This window comes from Protopterus annectens, chromosome 1.part2 (genome assembly GCF_019279795.1).
Source record: "Protopterus annectens isolate FY-2018-M chromosome 1.part2, PAN1.0, whole genome shotgun sequence".
NCBI classification, from domain to species: Eukaryota; Metazoa; Chordata; order Ceratodontiformes; family Protopteridae; genus Protopterus; species Protopterus annectens.
This window is the reverse complement of record NC_056727.1, coordinates 309,989,425-310,008,720: the sequence shown is the minus strand read 5'-3', so window position 1 is coordinate 310,008,720 and position 19,296 is coordinate 309,989,425. Positions and strand designations below refer to the sequence as shown.

General features: G+C 44.1%; 1 protein-coding gene and 1 pseudogene across 1 annotated transcript in view; one reads left to right on the top strand and one right to left on the bottom strand.

Moving 5' to 3' along the window:
* The window catches only part of ESF1 (ESF1 nucleolar pre-rRNA processing protein homolog), a 1,041,566-nt gene that overhangs the window by 686,740 nt on the left and 335,530 nt on the right, over positions 1-19,296 (bottom strand). The gene's annotated exons all lie outside the window — the stretch shown is intronic.
* LOC122789014 lies at positions 16,240-17,032 on the top strand (annotated as a pseudogene).

The window sequence follows — 19,296 nt, the reverse complement described above, 5'->3', positions numbered from 1 at the left end:
TGGTCCGGCGTCGTTGCTGTCACCTCTTCCCTGACGTCAGTGCGCCAGCGGTATAAAAGATGCAGCCAATGCCATTTTCTTCAGTTTTTCTTGCCCCAGATGTCAGGTGCCCCCAAAAGGGTAGGCTAAAAATACATTGCTTATAAAAGCATGCACTAAAATAAACAATACCTTCATCTACAAGCAAATACACCACATAGGTTGTACAGGATAGAGAAGTACAGATAAGTCCTGGCAAAGAAAGGGGGATGGTGGGTGGGTAACCTGGACTGCAACAGTGAATACACTCGAACATCTACATTTATGGTTGGTACACAACTGTACTATGTTCATCGTGTTTCACTGTTGCAGTCATTACACTTGGGTTGAATCCCAAAGTTGAGGTTGGGCGGGTGGGTCTAAATAGAATTAGGAGTGGATATAAGGCCCTGCAAGACTGCAGTGGCAAAGCCTGATTTAGAGTAAAGAGGCAAGTGGTAGTGCTTAGTAAAAGTGTGCACTGAAGTCCAAGTTGCAGCCTCCAAAATATCCTTGGTTGGTACTCCTCTGAGGAAGGCTGCTGAGGTGGCTGCTGCCCTGGTAGAATGTGGTCTAATGCCCTTAGGCACTGATTTACCATGTTGTGAATAGCAGAAACGAATGCAGTGTCCTATCCATTTTGAAATAGTCTGCTTTGAGATAGCCTTTCCTTGTGATCCTACAGCAAATGCCACTACAAGTTGCTCAGTCTTTCTGAAAGCTTTAGTTTTGTCCAAGTAGAAGCGTAGCTGTCTGTGTATGTCCAAAGAATGCAGAAGTCTCTCCCCTTTATTCTGCGGGTTTGGATAAAAAGTGGGCAAATGAATGGTTTGGCTAAGAGCCACACTGGACACTACCTTAGGCCATAAATGTTGGGTTTGTCCTTAGAGAAACCCTGTCCGGATGGAAGATAATAAAAGGTTCCACAGCCATTAATGCCTGTAACTCTGAGACTCTTCTTGCTGAAGTTATTGCTAGGAGCAGAGCTGTTTTCCATGATAAGAATTTTATCACAACTGTATTGGCTGGCTCAAAAGGAGGCAGTGTGAGTTTTTCCAAGACAGAATTGAGGTCCCATGCAGGTATTGGTGCTCTCCTTGGAGGTCTTATGTTTTTGGCCCCCCTGTGGAACTGCCTAAGCAATGGATATGAAAAAATAAGTGGGTCTGTATTGTAATGAGCTGAAAAGGCAGAGGCACGGATCTTAATTGATGAGAAGGATAGGCCTTTGTCCAGCATCTCAGTTAGATATTGTAAAATCTGAGGAATATGTGGAACAAGCTTGTCAATTCCTTGTGCCTGGTTCCAAGCACAGAATCTCTTCCATTTTTCTGCATAAGATTTTCTGGTGCTGGGCCTCCTGGCCTCCAAAATAACATCCATAACCACTTTAGAGAGAGGTGTATTCTGAATGGTCACAGTATCTGCCATGCAGCTAGATTTAGAGTTCTGAGTTGGCTGTGCAGGATCTGATTGTTTTGTTGGGTCAGTAAATGAGGAATCTGAGGCAATGTCCAGGCTGGGCCTTGGGACAAGCTCCTTAGGATTGGGTACCAGTGTTGGCGTGGCCAATCCGGGGCAATCAGTATCATTTGTGGCTTCTCTTGTCTGACCTTTAGGAGTACCTTGGAGAGGAGAGACAGTGGAGGAAAGGCATATACTGTAAGGTTGTTCCAGCTGAATGACAGAGCATCCACTTTCCATGCTCGTTTGTGATAAGTCCTTGTGCAGAATCTCTGAAGTTGGCAGTTGTGAGGGGAGGCAAAAAGATCTATGTCTGGGCATCCCCATTTCCTTGTTATCATGCTGAAGATTTGTGGATCTAGTTTCTACTCATGAGGGTCCATGAGGTTTCTGCTTAGTTCGTCTGCCAGAGCATTTGTTTTTCCTGGCAGGAATTGTGCTTGCAGGTGTACTTGGTAAGTCAATGCTGTGTTCCACAAAATCATGGCTTGCCTGTAGAGGGGGTAGGAATGTGTGTCCCCCTGCTTGTTTATGTACCACATGACTGTGGTGTTGTCCGTCTTTATCAGCAGCTGTCCTGGATGAAGTAGGTCCTTGAAGGCTGTCAGGGCATTTTGTACAGCTAGCATCTCTTTTTTATTGATGTGTAGATGCTTTTGGCTTGGGGGCCATGCGTCCTGAATACATTTTCCTGCCATGTGGGCCCCCCAGGCATAATCTGATGCATCTGTTGTTAGTGTTTGCCTGGCTGTGGGTAAAGTGAATGGCTGTCCCTTGTTGTGGTGACAGGCCTGTGCCCACCATCAAAACTCCTGTTGCAGGCAGGGAATGAGTGAAATTAATGATTCCAGGCTGTGGCAATGTTGAGTCCAAACACTTTTTAGGTACCACTGTAGTTTCCTCATATGCAGTCTTGCATATGGAATTAGCAGAATGCAGGAGGCCATGTAGCCCAGAGCCTGCAGAACTTTTCTTGCAGATAACTGGGTCTTTGTTGCCATGCTTTCGATGTAAGAAGTTAGTTGCCTTTGTTTGTCTGGCGTGAGATAAGCCATCTGGGCAGTTGTATTTAAACTTGTACCCAGGAATATTATCTCTTGAGAGGGTACTAGTTTTGATTTCTTTTCATTTACTGTGTACCCCAGGCAAATTAGTAATCTTTTTACAAACGCCAGATGCTTTAGAAGAATGTCTTTGGCCTCTGCTTGAATAAGGCAGTCGTCCAAGTAGGGATATATTTGAATTCCTCTTTGTCTGCAAAATGCAATTACTGGTGCCAGGCATTTTGTGAAGACCCTGGGCACAGTAGATAAGCCAAAGGGCAGTGCAGAGAATTGGTAGTGCATTGAGCCAGCTATGAATCTGAGGTATCTTCTGCAAGATTGTCTGATTGGGACATGCAGGTATGCCTCTTTGAGGTCCAAAGTTACAAGCCAAGCCTTTTTGCCTAGCATGGGCAGAAGCTGCTGCAGAGTCAACATTTTGAATTTCGGAACGTCCAGAAAAGTATTTAGAATAGACAGGTCCAGAATCGGTCTCCATGCTTTGTCCTTTCTTGGTACTAAGAAAAGTCTTGAGTAAAATCCTTGTCCCTGCTCTTGTTGTGGCACTGGCTGAATAGCCCTCATGTCCATGAGAGATGAAACTTGGTTTTATGCCTCTGCCCATTGACTGTGTGGCAGGTCTGGCATACCTTTTGCCTTTGGAAGGGTGTGAAAGTGGAACCTGTAGCCCTGAGAGACTATATTTAAAACCCATTTGTCCTGGGTAATCATGTGCCAATTTTGTGAAAAAAGTGCTAGCTTTCCCCCCCCAAGGGTGCTGCCAAAAGATAAATGGCTTGGCACTGGCAGAGGGAAGTCATTGGGACTGTTTCCTATATGGCTGTGATTTGTCTTCTCCGCTTTTGGAGGTAGAAGCACCCCACTGTTTAGGCCTGTATGAGCCCTGGGGCTGTTGTCTGCCTCTAGGGCATCTGTATCTGCCTCTTTGTGGCCTGTCTGACATGGGAAAGGACCAATTCTTAGAAGGCCAGTTCCTGCTAAATCTGGGTGGCTGCACCTGTAAGAAATCCTTCACTGTCTGCATCGATTTAGCTTTATCCTCCATTTTCTTCAACACCTTTTCTGCCTTAACACCAAACAAAGTATCATGCTGTAATGGAGCATCCAATAATTTTGCTTTAACATGATCAGACAGAGTCTGTTCCTTTAACCAAGCATGCCTTCTAATGGCAGAGCCTGTTACAGTGGCCCTGCAAGAGGCCTCCAGTGAATCATAACCACATTGCAAAGTATATTTTCTTACTTGTTCAGATGCATGCAATAAATCCTGCAATTCCTTGTTCTCAGCACATTCAGAATTTGTCAACATTTTCTGTTTTAACAGAGACATTAAATATTGCTGATATTTAAGCATATGAAACTGACAATTTAAAGCCCTTACAGCCAAGGTAGCAGAAGTGTAAACTTTTTTCCCCTATCTGTCCAGTGCCCTAGAATCTCTATCAGAGGTGACAGGGTTTTTTGCAGTAGCAGCCTTGACCCCTTTGGGACCCTGAGAAATAGTTTCTGGGTCAGTAGCAGGGCTTTTATATAGAAATGTATGAGAATCTGTAACCCTGTAGTATCTGTCTGGCTTAACAGGTGCAGGAGGTAAAGAGTCGGGAGACAGGCCGGACTCTGAAAATACATCATCTACAATGTCTAGAACAGGAGGAATAGCAAGAGGTCTGTGCTGAGGTAGTAAAAGAAAGTCTCTGAGACTTTTCTTAGAATCTGAATAATCTTAGCTCTCCCAGTGGAAATGCTCCCTCATGGTATGCAAGGTTTCCCCAAACGAGTAATCCTCAGGAGGAGAAGCTGAAGGAATAGATTCTTCAGCATCAGAATCCTCATAGGGAGGAATAGAGTATCCCTGTTCTGAAGAGGATTCAGAGGAAATGGAAACCTGATCACAGGAATCATATTCAGTGTCATGCCTAGGGCTTTTATCACAAGGGGGATGGAAACCCCTGATCAAAGTAATTAGGTCTTCGGCCATTTTGAGCATCTGTTTCTTAGGCATGGAAGTCTGTCCTGGAGAGTGCTGTACTTGTTTCCTTGTCTTTAAAACTGTTTTAGTCTTTGTCTTTGATGCTGAAGTTGGCTTGATATAAAGCTGTGTAGGTCTGAAAACACCCTCAGAAGCCGATGTCTGCTCAGCGGCTCCGGACCCATCTGAGGGATTAGTTTCCGAAGGCCCAATACCTTGAGTATCCAGAGGCCTAGCTGTCTCCACGTGGGAGTCGGAGGCGGCCTGTGGCTCTGAGATAGCGGGTGTCAGGGGCTGCGAAAGCACCTCACTGAGAACCGGCGAACTGGTGACTGGCCTAGAAGAGGCTTCATCGTCGGTTTTGGACTTCGGATGCCTGTCCTTTTCTTTTTCCTTGCGCTTTTTATGAACTCCGGTCGTCAGCTGTTCCGACGGCATTATGTAGTTAAACCTTCGGCCAAAGTAATGAAAAGCAAATCCGTACCAATGCTTAATAGTGCATTGGTTAAATCTAGCACAAAACCGACAACTAGCAACGTCGTGGTCAGGGCCTAGGCAAGGAATACAGTAAGAGTGAAAATCCTTATGAGGTATTTGCTTCCCACAAGAAATACAACTGTTAACTTTTTCTGACATTGGTCTGGAGCAAGAAAAAAGTTTCCCCAACGGGGTACTTAGCTTTATAGAAGACTTCGGATCTGAAATTCAATTTCGAAAATCTCAGGAGTCGGCCGACCGACACTTGCAAACTGCTTTTGCTTCGGGCACCGCTTGGCAAGAAAGACTGAAGAAAATGGCGTCGGCTGCATCTTTTATACCCCTGGCGCACTGACGTCAGGGAAGAGGCGACAGCAACCGACACCGGACCAAGACTTTGGAATTCAGGCCGACTGCGGGTAGCCTGCCAGCAGGATAACCCAAGTGTAATAACTGCAACAGTGAGACACGATGAACATGTATAGTTGTGTAAATTGCACATACCATAAAGTACAGTTTTGTACCTACCATAAATGTAGATGTCCGAACAGGATAGCATCTGCAGTCATAACAAATGGGTTGTCCTGTCGTCAGGCAGCCCTTCGGTCGGCCGGATTCCAAAGTCTGGGTCCGGCTTCGGTTGATGTCGCACTTCACCCGACGTCATCTCTGCTGGTCTTCGGGTATAAAGGCATCACCCGACGCCATTTTCCTCAGTGTTTCTTGCCCCAGATGCCAGTTGCCCTCTTGGAAAGCTAAATTTTGGATAAATGCCAATGTTCCCAAAAAAGTAGAATGCAAACACAAAAAATAAGCATGTATGTACATATATACAAACAAATACACCATAAGAGACTCCCCCCCAGCTAGCTATTAGGAGGGTAAATACCCTAGGAGTACCACAGAGGGGAAGGAGGGTGGGTAATCCTGACTGCAGATGCTATCCTGTTCGGACATCTACATTTATGGTAGGTACAAAACTGTACTATGTCCTTCAAGGATGCATCTGCAGTCATAACAAATGGGTAGAATACCATAGCCAAACTAGGGGAGGAGGAAGAAGAATTATGGTGTAGTTAGGATCCCTTGCAATATAGCAGTGGCGAACCCTGCTCAGGATCTAGAGTACAGAGGTAAATTATAATGCTTGGCAAATGTATGCACAGAGGTCCAAGTAGCCGCCTCAATAATGTCCTTGGTTGCCACTCCTCGTAAGAAAGCTGTGGTAGTGGCTGTAGCCCTTGTAGAATGAGGTCTTATGTTCTGTGGAATTGGTTTTCCATGGTAGGAGTAACAGAATCTTATGCAATTTCCTATCCATTTGGAGATTGTCTGTTTGGAAATTGCTTTTCCTTCCCTTCCTGTTGCATAGGCTACTAAAAGCTGGTCAGTTTTTCTGTTACTTTTGGTTCTGTCCAGGTAGTAGCGTAACTGTCTATGCACATCCAAGGTATGCAGCAGTCTTTCCCCCCTGTTCTGTGGATTGGGAAAGAAGGTAGGTAGGTGGATTGCCTGGTTTAAAGACACTCTGGATACCACCTTAGGCATAAATGTAGGATTAGTTCTCATGGACACTCTATCTTGATGGAAGATTAGGAAGGGTTGTACTGCCATTAAGGCCTGTAGTTCCGAAACCCTCCTTGCTGAAGTGATTGCCAGTAGGAAAGCAGTTTTCCATGATAGGTGTTGAAGATCTGCTGTTGCTGCTGGTTCAAATGGTGTGTCAATTTTTCTAGCACAAAGTTCAAGTCCCATGCTGGTAATGGTGGTTTCCTAGGAGGTTTTACATTCTTGATCCCTCTGAGGAACTGCCTGAGTAGAGGATGCGAAAAGACAGGTGGATCGAAGCTGTATTCTGCGGAAATAGCTGATGCATGTATCTTGATGGAGGAATAGGACAGGCCTGTATGTAGAAGCTCTGCCAAGTACTCCAGGATGTTAGCAATATCTATGTTCGACACATCTTTTCCTCTTTCAGTACTCCAAATGACAAACCTTTTCCATTTTCCTGCATAGTTCCTTCTTGTTGAAGGTCTGCGGGCTTCAAGGATAATGTCTTTAACCCTTTGGGATAAGTCTGGGTTAGTTGCTGTTATGTGATGTTCCAGGCAGTCAGTTGCAAGGTTTTTAGGTTTGGGTGCATGATGTTGTAGTTGTTCTGAGTTAACATCAAAGGCATCAGGGGTATTGACCACATTCTCCCCTGAGACATGCTCCTCAGCAATGGATACCAGTGTTGTCTTGGCCAATTCAGAGCTATCAGAATTATCCTTGGATGTTCCTCTTTGATTTTCAGTAGTACCTTGTGCATCAAAGGAAGAGGTGGAAATGCATATGCTGTCAGGCCTTTCCAACTGAAGGATAGAGAGTCCACCTTCCATGCAAGTGGGTGGTATGTCCTTGTGCAGAATTCTATGAGCTGGTGATTGACTGGGGATGCGAATAGGTCTATTTGTGGCATTCCCCATTTCTTTGTGATGGCCTTGAAGATGTCCGGGTGTAGCATCCATTCGTGAGCATCCGAGGTGGTTCTGCTTAACATGTCTGCTAGGGTGTTTTCTTTTCCCGGCACAAATATTGCCTGTAACTGGATGTTGTAGCTCAGAGCCATATTCCAAAGGTCCAGAGTCATTCTGCATAGGGGGTATGAATGAGTGCCTCCCTGTTTGTTGATGTACCACATGACTGTGGTGTTGTCTGTCCTTATCATTAAATGGCCTTCTTTGAGGAATGGTCTGAATTTCTGGATTGCTAGTTTTACTGCCAGCATTTCTTTTTGGTTTATGTGCAGGTGCAGCTGGTCTGGAGTCCACAATCCTTGTATGCATTTGTCTAACATGTGCGCCCCCCAGCCTAGGTCTGAGGCGTCCGTTGTGATGGTTTGGTTTGCTTGAAAGTTGTGGAAGGGCAAGCCTGGGTTTGACTGGCATGCTTGAGCCCACCATAGGAATTCTTGTTTCAGGCATGGGATTAGTGGGATTTCGGTTTCTAAGCTGTGCCTGTGTTGAGACCATAAATTCTTTAGGTACCACTGTAGCTTTCTCATATGCAGTCTGGCATGGGGGACCAGGGTTATGCATGATGCCATGAAGCCCAAGGCCTGCAGTACTTTTCTTGCTGTTAGTTTGTTCTGCTTTGTTAATGCCAAGAAGTAAAGAGGGAGTTGTTCTTGTTTTTCTGCAGTTAGGAATGCCATTTGTTTTACTGTGTCCAATTCCGCACCCAAGAAAGTTCTTGTCTGGGATGGTATCAGTCTTGACTTTTTTAAATTGACTGTGTATCCCAGGGCTTGTAGTAAGCAAATGACTCTTTGTAAATCTGTTGTCAGCTTGCTTTTGTTGTCCACTTGTAACAGGCAGTCGTCCAGGTATGGATAAATTTGGATTCCCTGTAGCCTGCAATGAGCGATTACTAATGCCAGGCATTTTGTGAATACTCTGGGCGCAGTAGATAAGCCAAAGGGCAATGCTGAGAATTGATAATGCTCTGATCCTGCAAGAAATCTGAGGTATCTTCTGCAATTTGGTCGTATGGGGGCGTGCAGGTATGCCTCCTTGAGATCTAGAGTTACCAGCCAACACTCCTTGCCCAGCATGGGAAGAAGTTGCTGTAGGGTCAGCATTTTGAATTTTGGGACAATGATGTATGTGTTTAAGACGGACAGGTTGAGAATAGGTCTCCAACTTTTCTCTTTTCTTGGTACTAGGAAGAGTCTGGAGTAGAATCCTTTGCCCTGTTCTGTTATTGGTACTCTTTCCACAGCTCTCATGTTTGTTAATTGAGCTATCTGCTTTAGAGCTTCTGTTTTTTGAATTGGAGGTAGGTTTGGCATTCCTCTTTTTACTGGTAAGGTGTGGAAGTGGAACCTGTAGCCTTGGTCTATGGTTTGCAAAATCCACTTGTCTTTTGTGATATAGTGCCACTTTTTCGAAAATAAGGCTAACTTTCCACCTAAAGGTGCTGCTATTTGCTCCCTGGTAGGCGGTGTCAGAGCCAAGTCACTGTGATTGTCCTGTTGCAGTGGCAGTGGTTGTGTCTGTGCCTCGCTGGTTATTGCCTTGCCACTGGCGTCCTCTGTAGGCACCTCCTCTGGATTGATTTCTGCCTCTAGAGCGTCTATTCCTGCCTCTTTGAGATTTTGAGGAGTCTGGAAAGGACCAATTTTTGGCAGGCCAGTTCCTGCTAAACCTTGGGGGCTGAACCTGTAAGAAATCCTTAACTGTTTGTACAGATTTTACCTTCTCTTCCATTTTCTTCATTACTTGCTGAGCAGGGGTACCAAATAGACTGGCCTTATCCATAGGAGCATCTAACAACTTTGCTTTAACATGATCCGGCAAGACCTGTTCTTTCAACCATGCATGCCTTCTTATCACTGTGCCAGTCGTGGCTGATCTAAATGAAGCCTCCAGTGCATCATAGCCACATTTTAAAGAATGGTTACTAACCTGCTGAATGTTATTCACCATTTCTAAAACATATTTCTTATCTAAGGAGTCATCAGAGGACAGCTGCTTAGTTAACTGATCAAGCATAAACTCTTGGTATTGGATCATATGAAACTGACAGTTTAAAGCTCTAGCTGAGAGAGTAGCAGAGGTGTAAACTTTTTTGCCCCATCTCTCTAAGGACCTGGATTCCCTTTCAGAAGGGAGAGGGTTTTTTGCTGAGGTCGAAGCTACTGCCTTAGGCCCCTGGGATATAGTATCAGGATCTGCAAGTGGGGCCTTGTATAGGTGATGATGAGTGTCTGGCACCCTGTAAAATCTATCTGGTTTGGCAGGGGCTGGAGGTAAAGTATCAGGAGCAGTGCAAACATCATTAAATGCATCATCCACAACAGGCAGAACTGGAGGTATAGCTAAGGGCCTATGTTGTGGTAAGTGCAGAAAGGTTCTAAGCCTTTTTCTTGAATCTGAGAAATCTTGTCCCTGCCATTGGAATTGTTCTCTCATGGCATGTAAGGTTTCCCCAAAGGAAAATTCCTCTGGAGGAGAGGCAGATGGAATGGATTCTTCAGCATCGGAATCTTCATAAGTAGAAAAAGGAGCCTCTGGCTGATCTGTAATGTCTGAGTTATCCGAAGAATCATCAGAGGACACTGGCTCGGGGGGCTCTGCTCTAGGTCTCTTTTCTGGATGCTGAGAGGCCCTGTCTGGGTGAGATTGGGATCCCCTAATTAAGGAGATTAAATCCTCTGCCAGAGTAAGCATTTGTGAACTAGAAGTGGGCCTGTGTGAGGGGGGCTTAACAGGCCCTGATTTAACAGTTTTGGCTGCTTTAGCCCTGGCAAAGGCCTTTATAGACATGGCTGCAGGAGGCCTAGCAGCACCACGTGCTGGGGTAGAGAGATCCAAAGGGATGGTGTCTGATAATTCACTAGGAACCACAGTAGTAGGCAAAACTTCAGAGGCCGATTCAACTAAGGTAGCAGGAGCCTCAGTAGTAGTCATGGATTCGGCTGAAGATTGACCCGTTTTCTCGGTTTTGGCCGAAACCGAGACACTCGCGGCTTGCTTAACCGTGGTTTCGGCCGAAACCGCGGACCGCGAGTGTCGGTCTTTTTCTTTGCGTTTTTTAACAATTTGGGTAGTCGGAGGATCCGACGGCATAATGTACGCAAAATCTGAGCCGAAAAACTGTTCAGCAAACTCCGACCCGATGCCTAAGCGTTGTCGGTTGAAGGAAGCACAGGCTAAACAGGCTGCTACGTCGTGGTCTGGGCCTAAACAAGGTAGGCAGTAAGAGTGGAAATCTTTATGAGGTATTTGTTTCCCACAAGTTAAACAATTATTTACTTTTTCTGACATCGGCTGTGGCAAGAAAGAGTCCCCAACGGGGTACTTAGCTTTTAGAAGTCTTGAGTAGTATTCGGTAGTAGTAATCTCTGGATCTGACCGACCGGCACTTGCGAACAGCTTCTGCTTGCGCCAGCGCAAGAAAGACTGAGGAAAATGGCGTCGGCTGATGCCTTTATACCGAAGACCAGCAGAGATGACGTCGGGTGAAGTGCGACATCAGCGAGCGGACCCAGACTTTGGAATCCGGCCGACCGAAGGGCTGCCTGACGACAGGACAACCCATTTGTTATGACTGCAGATGCATCCTTGAAGGACATCAGAATATGTTCAAATTCTTTACTTCTGCAGTATCCTTTTGGCTACCTGGACTGTATATTGTCCAGGATACAACAACCAACCAGCTGCACAAAGCTATGGCTCCCTTATCACAGAAATTAAAGCAGCCATTCACATTTGTTTATAAGTGCTGCTTTATCCACACTGCAGCAGAGTTCATTTTTAAGTTCTCTCAGAGGCAGGATTGTGGGACTCAACATTCTTAATCAAGGGCTCAGAACCAAAAGAACAAATAATCACTCAAATTAATTAACAAACCCATGGTTGCATATTAATATAGCATTTTCTTTTGCTCATATTTATCTTCCTTCAGCACATCTGTATGCCTCTTTGATTAGCTCATCCTTTTCAGTCATTGTCATCTCTTAAATAGTGGGAAAAAATCCCTGCATTGTTGAATATTACTTTTAAGTTTTGACTTTGTTGCATCCTTGAAGTACAGTGAAGGCCCACTGTCATCCTGAATTTCAAGTTTACAATGCAAAAGTGGTGTCATATCATGTTCCAGGATGTAAGCACAGGCACTTGTTCTTTGATCTATTTCAATACATTCATCATTTTGGGTAACATGGATGCACTTGTAAGCATGTGTACTAAGGATGTTATCATGTGCACTAGATAAAGTGAATAAGCACTAGCATCTACACCATCAAGTAGTACATCAAGGGTTTCTGTCAGCTGCAGGCAAAGGTCCGTAAGGTGGTGTTATACACATGTACATGTAGTCTCTTGAATAGTTTAAAAAAATCCCTACTTTGATGCATATTACTTTAAGTTTTGTTCTCCTATTCTCCCTGTTCAGTTCTTTGCTGTCCATTCACTACATTCTCTCCTTTCTGTTGATTTACCAGCTTTTGTAAGAAGTAAAGTGCTTCTTTAGGATCAGTAAATGACCTCAACGCACATTATAGGAATAGTTCTCTGTCTTTGCAAGCCTTAATATCCATCACAAAAGCATTCCTTTTTCTGCTCAAATCGAGCTAAAACATCTTGGTCTATGAACACCATCAGTGACTTTCCTAGCTTCCACACTGCATTTAAAATGATCTCTTTCAGTTGAAATGTTTACACTCTACTAGTAGTCTGAGTTTCCTGCTCACTTCAGTTCCCAGGCACCATGAGGTCCTATGTGCCCTTATGGATTTCACCTGCTTCTCTGAAATGTGGATTGACCTGGTTAGCAACTCTGCCACTAGTTCCCTACAACCCTGCCTTTCCATCTTCTCTGGTTAACCAGTATCTTTAAATTCTTCCTCCTGACCCTGTCCTCAAGATCCACCAACTTTTTATACATACAATCCATTCTCTCTTCAGCCACCACAGTTTTTTGATTTTATAGGTTCACAGGTAGTTACTAGACTATTGGCCCAAGGGTTTAAGTAAGCCTAGCCAACAAGGTTCCCTGGCTTATGCCACCCAAGAAAATTACTTTCATGTGCCTCTGTCGAACAGAGACACAGAAGTGATCCCCGGGGTGTATTTCCTATTTCCCATCCACTCATCAAGATGAGTGCTAATGAGGAACTTTGCTTGACATAGATGAGTAGCTTGTTCCAGAGCATGGGAAGTCTCTGGGACAGGAATCTATCCCTCCAGCATGTCCTGTTTATTGTGGTGACAAGGTTTAGGTCCCTAGAGCATGCAGCTCGGAGGGATTGGGATTTCTTTAGGTGTAGCATGTCCAACAGCTCTGGGTTTGACATAGCTTTATATGTTAAGCAGAGATCACCTTGGAGTAGGTGATAAGCTAAGGAGTAAAGCTGGAGTTTTTGAGACGGTCAACGTAGGGCATCTGTTTGAGGCCAGTAATCCTCTTTGTGAAGTACTGATGTGGCCTTTCTAGCTGCTGCAGATGTCTTGTGAGGTACATTCCAACAGAGGCATTGTACTCTATAATGGGTCTAATGAGTGTCGAATAGAGGGGAACAATGACCTCTTTTTTCCTGGATGAGAACCCTTTTGTGATGAGGTGTGCCACGTAGAAGGATTTCCTGACAACTGTGGCGATGTGATTATCAAAGGAGAGACTACTGTCCACCTGGGTCCTAAGGTCTCTTATCACACATTCGGTGTTAAGTAGACTGCCGCCTATATGGTAGTTCATGGGTACAGAGCTTTTACCAAAGGGGATGACAATGCACTTTTTGGCATTGAGCTGGAGGCCATGCCTCTGACACCAGGCATCTGTCTCAGTGAGGCACTTCTTTAGGATGTCTACATCATTTGGGGACTCGACTATGGCTCCTAGTTTGCAGTCATCTGTGAACTTAGTTAGCCAGAGGCCTCCTGTGTAAGCCTGTACTTCAGAGAAGTAGATAGCAACCAGGAGAGGTCCCAGGACTGAACCCTGTGGTACTCCACTTGTCACTGGTTTGACGTCAGATTTGGAGCCTGCAACGTTTACAGTGTGAGTTCTGTCAGTGAGCCAGGTGGCAACCCATCTTGTGACGTAGGGATTTATACCTAGTTTAGTGAGTTTAGCTATAATTCCAGAATGGGGGATGGTGTCAAAAGCCTTAGCGAGGTCAAGACAGGCTGTGTGAATCACCTTACCCTTACCCTCATCTATGGCTTTGGTGACTGCCTCAAAGAAGTCGATCAGGTTCAGGAGGCATGATCTGCCTTTCACAAACCCGAACTGGGTGGGGTCCAGAGTTTTGAGGTTACCAGTGTCTTTATTTATGAGTTCCATGATGATACGTTCCATGGTCTTACAGACCAGGCTAATAGGGCGATAGTTCCCGGGATCAGTGGTGGCTCCCTCTTTGTGGAGTGGGATAACTGTTGCTGTGCGCCATTCAGTGGGCACAAAGCCTGACGTGAGGCTATGATTGAACATGGTGCTTAGGTGGGGAGCCAGTTCATTCTGGAGTTTGTGTAAAACGCAGCCTGGGATGTTGTCAATTCCCATGGATGCTGTGTTTTTGGCTTTAGAGAGTGCAGCTTTTACCTGCGTAGTTGTGTTTACAGGGACTCTGCATTCTTCCTGTACAGATATGGGCCCTTTAGGGGGTGAGAGGGTGGTAATATTATTCTCCACCAGTTTCTGTAGCACTGATACATTTTCCTGCATTGCTAATTTATCATTTAATGCTCGCTTCAGGTCCTTCAGCTCATTCCAAATGTCTGCTAATTTGACTGGTTCCTCTTTACCTCCCCTCCCCCATTCCCAATGTTCACTCTTTTTTTACTTATTTTTTTGCTTCTCCTATGCTTTTTTCTTTTTCCTTTGCTGACTTCCACGAGTTTGATGCCCTGCTGCAATAAAAAACACTACTTTGGCTTTTAACAATCCTTTATTTGCTCAGCTTGGAGCTTTGTGAATCTGCTGCTCCTCAATGAGCCAAGATATTGGAAGCCTAAAAGCTCTTTTTTTTAATAATAAGGTGTTCATCGGACTCTGACATTGTTCTATATTTTTTGTTTTGTTTTACTCTGTACACTTTCTTTTGTGTTATCTTTTGAGTTTATACACACACACACACACACACACACACACACACAGATTTGTTTCAGTGTGTGTGTGTGCGTATGTGTGTGTGTGTATAGATATATATACATATAAGGATGAAGCTACCAGGTAATAGGAAAAGAGGAAGGCCTAAGATAAGGTTTATGGATGTGGTGAGAGGGGACATGCAGGTGGTTGGTGTGACACAGCAAGATGCAGAGGACAGGAAGAAATGGAAACAGATGATCCGCTGTGGCGACCCCTAACGGGAACAGCCGAAAGAAGATGAGATATATATATATATATATATATATATAAAAAAAAACACACACCCATATATATTTTATATATATAAATATATATATATATATATATATATATATATGGGTCCCATTCAAAAGACCGAAATGCCGATTCCCGGCTGAAATCACCGGCCAGATGACCGACAGATGCATTATACCGACAGGGTGATTCGCCGACAGTGGAAAGACCGACAAGGGTAATCTGCGATCGCGACCCGGTAAGTGTGCGACAGTGACGGAGGTAGGAGTGGTCAGGTAAGTGAGTTAGGGTTAGGGTGCAGGTAGGTGATGTGTACGTTAGTGTCGGAGCTTGGGCTAGGGGTGTGTAAGTGAGTTAGGGTTAGGGTGCAGGTAGGTGATGTGTACGTTAGTGTCGGAGCTTGGGCTAGGGTTGTGTAAGTGAGTTAGGGTTAGGGTGCAGGTAGGTGATGTATGCGTTAGTGTCGGAGCTTGGGCTAGGGGTGTGTAAGTGAGTTAGGGTTAGGGTGCAGGTAGGTGAAGTGTGCGATAGTGTCGGACCTTAGGGTTAGGGTTTGGGTCAGGGCTAGTGTGTATGGTATGTAGTGTCGCGTGTTGTTTACGTTCCGTGTGTCGGTGATTTGGTGTTCGGTGTTTTGCGTTGTCGGGTTTGTGTGTTGTCGGTTATTTGGCGTCGGTGAGTTTTGTGTCGGGGAATCGGCGTGTCGGTGATTAGAAGTAGACCCATATATATATATATATATATATATATATATATATATATATATATAGATAGATACACAAAAAAATATATATATATATATATATATATATATATATATATATATTACAAAATACATATAAACACACACAGTATATATGTATTAATATAAATATACATATTTCAAATAATCATCTTCTTCTTTCGGCTTTTCCCAGTTAGGGGTCGCCACAGTGGATCACCTGTCCGCTCATGATTACATATTTCAAATAATGTATTATGTATATACACACAGGCACAAAAATGTGTCAATGTATACACAAATGCACAAACCACACAACACACAGAGGCAAGTCAGAAGGACAGTCTGAAAAATTAAACTATGTGGCCAAAAACTGGAAGTTTGGAATTTTGGACAATGGCTAATGTCTGAAAATCCCACAAATCGCACAAATACAAAAAGTCTCAAGCTATGATAAGTGCCTCAAGAAAGAAAATGCTGTAGGCCATATTTACCTTTCATGTGAAAGCTCATGTTAATGCTGAATGAATTAAATGATTCGCCCTCTGCCTGGGAGCATGATACCTCATAAAATACAACTATCCGAACTGATGAGTCAACGTTAACATGAAAAACAATAATTGTTTATTCAGTGTGTTTTGGAGCGATAATTAGAAATGTCTAATGGTGCAATCAAAGGTTTGGCAGATAATAATGACTTCCAAATATACGTCGGAAAGCTTCCCCCAATATCCATAGCAAGGACAACGAAGATGTGTTTCACAAATATGGAGTAATCCAAGATATTGACCTGAAACACCTCAGAGGTGGTCCACTCTTATCTTTTGTTGAGTATGAGAATCCAAGGATGCAGAAGATGCTCTGTATGGTCGTGACGGTTACAGTTATGACAGCTACAGATTACGAGCTGAGTTTCCAAGAACTGGAAAAAATACTGGAAGGGGTGCAGGTCCAGGAGGTGGTGGTGGATTGAGAAGAGGACGATATGGACCACCATCCAGGCATTCAGAGCATTGGGTAGTAATTTCAGGCTTACTTCTAGTGGAATCTGGCAGTATTTGAAGGATCACAAGCATGAAGCAGGTGATGTACATTATGCTGAAGTTACTGAGATGGTACTAGAGTCATGGAATGCTTATGATGCATGTTATGCTGAAGTTACTGAGACGGTACAGGAGTCATGGAACTTGTTCAGAAAGAAGATATGACCTATACAGTTCAAAAACTGGCTAACGCTAAATTTAGATCTCATGAGGGAGAAAATATTTCATCCATTTCACAGCTGACGACCCAAGAAACCCAAGTTATGGAAGATCTAGGTCAACCAGCAGAGGTTGAAGTATTAGTTGAAGTAGAAGTGCCAGCAGAAGCTGCAGTTACTCATCTAAGAGGAGCAGAGGATCACCATGCTACTCATCACGCCACAGTAGATCCTGTTCTGGTACTTGACAGTATCCTTAATTTGTATTTTTCTTTTTGTGAAACCCTTCTAGAAGGCTTTTTTTTACCGTTTGTTTGACTGTCTGACTTGAAAATGTGCATTAGAGCAGTATAGTACTTCTTAAGGTGTATTGGCTCCTTTAACGTCATCATCTTGAATTTAGTGGACCTGTACGTTATTTTTTATTTTTATTTTTTTAGTTTTATCTAATCCTAGTCCTTTGTTTGCAAGCTTGAGACTGATATCAGTCCTTAATAGGGAAGGCAGAGTCTAGACAAAGAGAAAGAAATAGAGGAATCCTAAGCAAAAGACCAGCACTGGTAGACGTTTTAGTAGAATCTAGAACATAAGCTGCTGATAAAAAAGGAATAATCAGTACAGCATACAAAATACTGCATAAAGTACAGTTGTGTACACTTACCATAAATGTAGATGTTCGAGTGTATTCACTGTTGCAGTCTTCACATTTAGGTTATCTGCCTGCAGGTAGCTCTCAGCCAGCCTGAATACCAGAGTCTTGGGATTTCTGTGTCGGATGCTGTCGCTTTTTCCATGACGTCAGGTTGTCAAGGGTATAAAACATGCAGCCGACACCATTACATCAGTTTTTTTTGCCCCAGATGTCAGGTGCCCCCACAATAGGAAGCAATTACATGGTATGGAACCCCCCCCCCCCAGCAAAAAGCAAATACACATGATATAAAGTATGCCAAACAAAAAAGATAGATAAAAGTAAAGAGAAGTCAGGGGGCTGGAGGGAGGGTAACCAGGACTGCAACAGTGAATACACTTGAACATCTACATTTATGGTACGTGTACACAACTGTACTATGTTCTTCATGTTTCACTGTTGCAGTCATCACATTTGGGTTGATTCCCAAAGCTAAGAAAGGGTGGAGACAGTTAAGGAGCATTAGGGCTAGCAATGAGGCCCTGTAAGACTGCTGTGGCAAATCCAGCTCTAGATTTAGAAAAGATAGGCAAGTGGTAATGCTTGGTGAAAGTATGTACAGAGCTCCAGGTTGCAGCTTCCAGGATGTCCCTGGTAGGGACTCCTCTGAGAAAAGCAGTAGAGGTAGTTGCAGCCCTGGTGGAATGCGTTCTTATCCCCCGTGGGGTCGGTTTTCCATGGTGCTTGTAGCAGAAATGGATACCATGTGCTATCCATTTGGAAATGGTTTGCTTTGAAATGGCCTTCCCCTCTGCCCCTGCAGCAAAGCTGACTAGCAGCTGGTCAGATTTCCTGACAGGCTTAGTCCTGTCCAGATAGAATCTAAGTTGTCCATACACATCCAGGGAATGCAATATCCTTTCCCCTTTATTCTGGGGATTAGGGAAAAAGGTAGGCAAATGAATGGACTGGTTCAGAGACACACTAGATACCATCTTGGGCATAAATGGATTAGTCCTGAGGGAAACCCTGTCTGCATGGAAGATAATGAAGGGTTCTACTGCCATAAGGGCCTGCAGTACAGACACTCTTCTTGCAGAAGTGATGGCTAGAAGTAAAGCGGTTTTCCAAGAAAGAAATTTCAACTCTGCTGTAGCAGCTGGTTCAAAGGTGGGAAGAGTAGTCCCAGGCTGGAGTGGGAGCTCTCCTGGGAGGTCTTAAATTTTTGGCCCCTCTAAGGAATTGTTTTAGTAGTTAGAAGAGGGGTGGCTCAGTACTGCAATGTGCTGATATGGCTAAGGCATGAATCTTAATCAATAAGGAAGATAGGCCCTTGTGGAGCATTTCTGTTAAATAATCTAGAAAAAGAAGTTATGTTCTTACCATAATGTTCCATGTGAATTGTTCATCTCGCCTTTGTTCTTATACACGGTTTCGGAGCCAATCCTCGGCTCCGAGTCGGCTGCATCATAAGCTCTGCATCTCAGAGAAACTCGAGGCACAGTCCATAACCCATGATCCTCCGCTGTTATCCCTCAGACCTAGTTTGCAAGAAACCAGAACGCACTACCAACCACTGCATCTAATGCTCACGCAACCATACACCTGAACCTAAACCATATAAACTAAATACAGACAGGTGTACACCTAATGTGTCACCTACTAATAAACAGGTAGTGTTAGATAACCCAGCGAAGACCAACCAGACACTAGTCGTACCAGTTCTTCCAGAACGCGGCGGGGGAAGGAGGGAGGGAATGTAAGAACAAAGGCGAGATGAACAATTCACATGGAACGTTATGGTAAGAACATAACTTCTTTATGTGAAATTGTTCGATCTCGCTGTTTGTTCTTACACACGGGTAGCGTCCCTAGCTCCGT